Source organism: Chiloscyllium punctatum, chromosome 18 (genome assembly GCF_047496795.1).
Source record: "Chiloscyllium punctatum isolate Juve2018m chromosome 18, sChiPun1.3, whole genome shotgun sequence".
Classification (NCBI taxonomy): domain Eukaryota; kingdom Metazoa; phylum Chordata; class Chondrichthyes; order Orectolobiformes; family Hemiscylliidae; genus Chiloscyllium; species Chiloscyllium punctatum.
Genome location: NC_092756.1, coordinates 21,440,311 through 21,447,805, shown reverse-complemented (window position 1 = coordinate 21,447,805; position 7,495 = coordinate 21,440,311). Strand labels below are relative to the sequence as shown.

The window sequence follows — 7,495 nt, the reverse complement described above, 5'->3', positions numbered from 1 at the left end:
CTCCCTAACGCTCAAATCCTACAACCCTGGCAACATCCTTGGAAATCCTTTCTGAACCGTTTCAAGTTTCACAACATCTTTCCAATAGGCAGGAGACCAGAATTGCACGCAATATTCCAACAATGGCCTAAACAATGCCCTGAACAGCCGCAGCATGACCTCCCAACTCCTGTACTCAATACTTTGAACAATAAAGGAAAGCATGCCAAACGCCATCTTCACTACCCTATCTACCTGCGACTCTACTTTGAAGGAGATATGAACCTGCACTCCAAGGTCTCTTCCTTCAACAACATTCCCAAGCCCCTATCATTATTTGTATAAGTCCTGCTGAGATTTGCTTTCCCAAAATGCAACACCTCGCACTTATCCGAATTAAACTTTATCTGCCATTTTAAGCCCATTTGCCCATCTGGCCAGATCCTGTTATAATCTGAGGTAACCCTCTTCGTTGGGCACTACATCTCCAATTTGGAGTCATCTCTAAACTTACTAACTGTACCTCTGTTGCTGATATCCAAATCATTTATGTAAATTATAAAAACTCGAGGACGCAGCACCGATCCTTGTGGCACTCCACTGGTCACAGCCCTCCAGTCTGAAAAACAACCCTCCACTGCCACCCTCAGTCCTCTACCTTCGAGCCAGTTCTGTATCTAAATGGCTGGTTCTCCCTTTATTCCATGAGATCTAACCTTCCTAATCAGTCGTCCATGAAGTGCAAATAGATCACATCTACTTCTCTGCCCTCATCAATCTTCTTTGTTACTTCTTCAAAAAACTCAATCAAGTTTGTGAGACATGATTTCCCACGAAAGCCATGTTAGGTATTAGAACGAAACGTCTGTTAATGACATTCGTTTAAAGACATTTTAGATCCTTAGACATTTAGTTTATGCTGCATTAATCAGTGGTTATTAATGCACAGTTTATGTTCACTTCCTGCAGTTAACATGCTGATTTCTCCAGTTGTTCATAGTTCAGTGTGATGCATCCAGTGTGTGCATAACGAGAGGGAGCTTGCTTCCCACATCTCGTGTTTATCTGTGTCTTATATCCAGTATTCATCAATGGGAAGAGCAAGGGGGGAAGGACGAGACCAATGTGTAAGTCTGTCCCTGCCAATGCACGGTACCCACATCGGCAATTCTCTACTGTGCATTCACAGCCAGTTTTCTGTGCCGCTACACCCACCCACTGCACCTTTGGAAATATCTCTATTATTTTGTGGTGTCTCTCTGTGCTCTAACCAGCAAGATGAATCACATCTACCCAACCTGCTCCAGATTTCATGTGATAAAACACTCATTCAGAATCCCATTGCATTAAACATGCACATCGCATCTCTCGTTATTTCGTTTCCCTGGATCTCTTTCATAAGATTAACGTTCACAGCAACTTTACTTGGAAAAGAAAATCGCGTTCCTTTTCATTATCGCAATTCAGTCTACATTTCGTTCAGTTCAGGCATAAGTCTCAAATTATTCTTTGAAGTTTTATAATATGATCGATACAGATAAACTAACCATTGGAGTTCCAATTACAATAAGACAGCTGTGATAATCCAAAAACAGCGACGAGAGTGAGATTCGAACCCACGCGTGCAGAACACAATGGATTAGCAGTCCATCGCCTTAACCTCTCGGCCACCTCGTCGCATCGGCATTGTCGGGTAGTACATAATCTCCCAGACGATCACAATCTCATCATCTCTGGGGAATCTCCCATTCACAGCCTCCAACCTCATTGTCCATTAACCCCACACTGCCCGATTCTCCTCCTTCCTAAGATCTGCTGTCTCTGCCTGCGCCTGTTTAACCCAACTCATCTCTTCCTACCTCAACACCTTCCTGTCTCCCCAGTCCAGGAAATTCTCACCTACGTTTGTGACACCACCTATGCACTTCATCTCCTCCAAGACTTTAATTTCCCTGGTGCACAACGCGTCATCTTCATATTGGAGATCCAGTCTCTGTACACATGCATTAGCTATGACGGAGTCTCCAAGCCCTCTGTTTCTTCATCTCACCCCATCCCAACCAGTACCCTTCCACCGACACCCTCATCCAGCTGGCTAAATTAGTCTTCACCCTCAACAACTTTTCTGCCCAATCCTCCCACTTCCTCCAAACCGAAGGGGTAGCCATGGGCACACACATGTGACCTAGCTATGCCTGCCTGTTTGTCAGATATGTGGAATTGTCCAACTTTCGCAGTTACTCTGGCACCTCTCTCCACTTGTTCCTCCACTACATTGATGAATTCATTGGCCCCACTTCCTGCTCCCACGAGGAGGTTGAACAGTTCACCAACCAACACCTTTCCCCCAGAACTGAAATTCACCTGGATCTTCTTGACAACTCCCTTCCACTTCTTGGAACTGTCCATCACCGTCTCCAGCGAATAACCAATGACAGACATATATTACAAGCCCACCGACTCCCACAGCTACCAACACGACACCTCCTTCCACCCCACCTCGTGTAAAAACACCATCCCTTATTCCTAATTCCTCCGCCTCTAGCGTATTTTCGCCCAGGATGACCAATTCCACCTCAGAAAGTCCCAGTTGGTATCCTTCCCACGTGGTTGATGATGCCCGTCAGTGCATCTCCTCCACTTCACTCACCACCGCCCTTAAACCCCACCCCTCTCGCAACAAGAACAGAATCCCATGGTCCTCAACTTTCACCCCACCAAACTCAGCATAAAACACATCAGACTCCACCACTCCTGCAATCTCCATACAGACCCCACTGTCAGGTATATATTTCCCTCCACACCCCTATCAGCATTCTGAAAAGACCATTCCATCCACGAACCCCTAGTCAGGTCTACACCCCCAAAAAACCCACACCCCACTATTGGCATATTTCCATGCCACCGCAGGAATGGTAAAAGCAGCTCCCACACCACTCCACTCATCTCCGTCAAGGTCCCCAAGGGATCCTTCCACATTTGTTAGAAATTCACCTCTGCAACGTATAATGTCATCTACTCCATCTGTTGAACCCAGTGTGGTCTCCTCGACATTAGGGAGACAGGACACCTTCTTGCAGATCATTTCAGAGAACATCTTTGGGACGACGCACCCACCACCTTCACCATCCCGTGACTGAACACTTCAACTCCCCCTTCCCACTCCGTCAAAGACGTGCAGGTCCTAGACCTCCTTCAGCGCCAAACCATAACCACCCAATACCTGGAGGACGAATGCCGTATATTGCGCCTTGGGACTCTGTCGCCTCACGGGATAAGAGTGGATTTGAACAGTTTCCTCATTTCCGTTGCCTCAAGTCTCAAGCCTCAAACTTGGCACCGCCCTCTGGACCAATTCCATCACGGCTCCTTCTGAACTATCATCTTCTCCCTCACCTTCATCCAACCACCACTTTCCCAACTATCTCCCCCAACCCCAAATCCCTACCATTTATCTATCAGTCCCGACTCAAAAGCCTTATTCCTGTTGAAGGGCTTATGCCTGAAACGTGGATGCTGACTACCTGCTGTGCTTTTCCAGCACCACACTTCCGACTCTGATCTCCAGCATCTGCAGTCCGAACTTTCTCCAAGGAATAATCAATAACCTCGGAGTGAAGATGTCCCTGGATTGCAGTGATCACATTGTGTCTGAGTTTTGCGTGTATTTTGGGCGAGGGTAGTCTGGGTCTGAGACGAGCGCTAAACCAGACAATGGGAATGGTATCAGATAGCGAAGTTAGGGTGGGCTGAAGTGAAGTGGAAAATTCTGTCAGAAGGTGGGTCAGTACAAATGCATCACATCACCCAGACTGTAAAAGATACGCAGAAGGAGCAAAGCAACTTCAATGCAGGCACAATAACAGGTAAATTAGAAAGAAGACAATTGAACACACTGAGATGGAGTGGAATTATTTATGAGAAAGGATTAAATATTGAAGCTATTTTACATACAGACTGTCGTCACATTGGAAAAGGGAATTTCCTGCAAAGTAACGGTGATATTTGCCTGCGACATCACAATTCCAAGAGACTCTGACATATTATCTTCTGCAACAGCGTGGCCTAGTGAAAGCATGATCGGCCCATCAATCAGAATTCAATACTTCAAAGCTCTCCTCTGCGCTGTGCAACCTATTTGCTGCTCCTGTAGTCAGATCCCAATCACTTCACAGTGTATCTTTTACTGCTTCCTGCCTCACGTAAATACTTCAAACATTATCCAATCCCCAGTGTTTCCGCTTTAACCCATATTTTGTAACTCCCAAGCGGACACAGGTACGAGTGACCAATTGGCCTTTTCGAGCGCTCTCACTCTGTATGATCTGAATGATAAAATGCACTGTATCTGATCCGCAGGACACACTGCAGAAATTATCCCATCCTAGCGGACTGAGCTGCCTCCATTGATAGAGCTGTTTCCATTGGTAGAGTATCACAAAGTCACAGCGAACGTCTTTTGATTTCATCCGCGAAGGTACTTGCTACAAAGAAGCGGAAGACGGCTGGAAACTGCTGTCATCAGTGCGATAACAGGGGCCCAGCGGGATCCTAGTGGCTATAAACCAGAAATCAATGGATAAAAATATTCTTCTTTTGAGAAGAATCCAATTCAGACCATCAAGTTAACACTTCCTGGGGAGAAAATGGATGTGGGAGAGCGGACAGTCTCAACTGGTTACAGCATTTACAATCTTGGTCCGTGTGACAACAAAAGCAGAAACCTGGAACTGTTTATCTTGCTTCTGAAAAACAGGTTAGCAAATTTTGAAGATCATAGATATTTTTCCCTGGTGTTCATGATATGACCAAGAGCAGAATACGGTTCCCTGAGGATGGTCTGACTTCTGTGTTATGGACTGTGATATTCTGCTAACATGATCTGAACACAAAACAGAAATGACTCAGTGACAAGATCTGCTGAATCGAATTCCGTGAAGAACAGAAGCCGATGGAATGAAAAGAGCCATAAGAGCGGGAATGCAGCAAATTATTTTCCAGACTAAAGGAGAGTGCACAGTACTGTTTCCAGGGGTCAATAACTGTGCAAGTAGACTGAAACAGTGTTGGGTGTTGTTGTACTGCATCTTTTGTATAATGGTACAAAAGCACTGAACTTTTGTATAGAGTGGGCAACTTCAAAATCCCCAAAGAGGCAAAACACACAAATGAGGCAAACAACAAAGTAACCACACAATTTGGTGTTACATCATGCAGTAAACTTCCCTGCTCAAATTTCGTTCAAAATCGCTCTCTGTCTAAATCCTAATACTGATATTCGAACAGTGAATGGTCTATGTCAATAGAAACTGCTCTGATCTCACAACTTCAGTATTTCATACCCAACCCCTTATTTATGACTAGCAATAGTGATTGATCCCTCACTCTGTAACTTCAGCCCACGTAGAGAACAAATAACTATAAGAACAAGAGTCATGTATGTAACTAGGATTTGACCCGATTCTGCTGCAACCAATCCAGTCAGCTGTAATTGAAATTGCTTCCACCTTTCCGTGTCGGTTATAAGTTTGCACAGCTTAGTGGTGAGTTTTCATTCATTGAATTGGACCTAGCATCCTATCTCAGGTTGAAATATATAGGGATATAAAGACAAGATAAAAGACATGGGCAGTGTTTCCTGGACTATAAACACGTTAGGAATGACACAGTCATGATACCATGTCGTTAGAAACGATGGAAATAAGGTTAACTGGGAGGTAAAGCCACTAGAAACGAAAAGAGGGGGTTTAATGGGATGGTGGCATTGAATAAGGAATAATGCGGGAGAAATCAGGAAAGACTTAGTTGTGTCCGAAGAGAGGTTATCCAGCTGATGTGAAGTTGTTACGAGTAAATACGAGGGAAATTCCCTCGTTTAGGTGAGTAGAAACTAGACGTTAGACCTTCAAACCCATCAGGAAATGATAAAGAAGTTTGGAGTAGGTATTTTTATTCTGAGAGTTATTGAATTCGGAGATGAATTTTCAGAAATAGAATCATTTTAAGAGCTGATTCAAGAATATTTGAAAAGCGAGTGCAGGCAGACAAGGAGTGAATTAGATTAGATTAGATTAGATTAGATTACTTATAGTTTGGAAACAGGCCCTTCGGCCCAACAAGTCCGCACCGACCCATTGAAGCGCAATCCACCCAGACCTATTCCGCTACATTTACCCCTGTACCTAACAGTACGGGCAATTTAACACAGCTAATTCACCTAACCTGCACATGTTTGGACTGTGGGAGGAAACCGGAGCACCCTGAGCAAACCCACTCAACCACAGGGAGAATTAAACAGCGACAGTGATTCTGGACTTTCTGCATGGGGATGCAAAATGGAAACATTCATAGGAAAGAAATTGCATGACACCTGCAACTGAAAATATTAAGTATAAGAAGAGCTGGTGGAGTTGGAAGGTGCAGCAACTCATTCAACATGAAATATTATATACTCTGAATGCACTGAGTTGTTTGGTTTAGCTCTTGATTGGAAGTCTGTTAGCTCAGTCCGCTGACTAACTGGTTTATGAGAAAAGTGAGACCAACTGCGTGGGATTAATTCTCTCACTGTCTCAGGTTTCCACAAGGATCATCATCTCTACCACTCACCTGATCTGTAATATTGTGGTGCCTCTAGTGAGCAAGATTTGGCCTGTCGATGTAAAACATCATTATCATTGCCATCTGTTGTCTTGAACATTTGGTCATAATCAACCGAAAGGGGAGTGAGTCCATTTAATATTCTTTTAAATCCGCTTGAAAAATCCTGCGTCAAGATTCAACCTTATTCCAGATGGACCCTTTGTTCCTCACAAAAGCAAAACTACTTGCCTAGATGCTTTACCAGGTTTACTGACAATAGTCAAACTCCACAAGGAGTTAAATCTAATACTTTCGAATCATTGAATGAGCTGTGCAGCTTGCAGGAAATTGAATGATATGAAACGATTTATACAGACTTTCCCAGGATGTAATCCAGTGCTGGGTCAGCGATTTGAGGAAGGTCATCAAGCTAAAACTTCACCTCTGTTTCTCTATCCACAGATGGATATTCACCTGGGGAATATTTGCAGATTATCTGTTAATAATTGGCATGTTTAACAAAGGCAAAACATTTCCCCACGTCACAAAATGGAATTTACAAACAAAGGCTAATTTACTCAACATTGTTTTCAACTGCGCTTCAGTCTGATGCGTCAATAATCCCTGGTAAATGTCAGTAACAGCATCTTCAGATAAGCATTGAACTTACAACTTGGCATGTTATGCACCTTTAAGTATTAGGCGCTGACCAATTGCGAGACTGGAGCCACAGACAGCGTAACTGTCATGTGACCTACACGTACTTTGGTAACTTTAACTCAATGCTCTACTTTTGCTGTGATTATTAGGTTCCATACAGTATGAAAACAGACGCTTCGGACCCAAAAGTCCACACCAACCCTCCGAAGAGTAACCCAACCAGAACCATTTCCCCTCTGACAAATGCACTATGGGCAATTTAGAATGCCCAACA

General features: G+C 44.0%; 1 non-coding gene across 1 annotated transcript; it reads right to left on the bottom strand.

Annotated features, from left to right (window-relative positions):
- Positions 1–1,574: 1,574 nt before the first annotated feature.
- On the bottom strand, positions 1,575–1,656 carry trnas-gcu (transfer RNA serine (anticodon GCU)). Its single transcript has one exon. It is a non-coding gene; the product is annotated as a tRNA-Ser (tRNA).
- Positions 1,657–7,495: the final 5,839 nt, after the last annotated feature.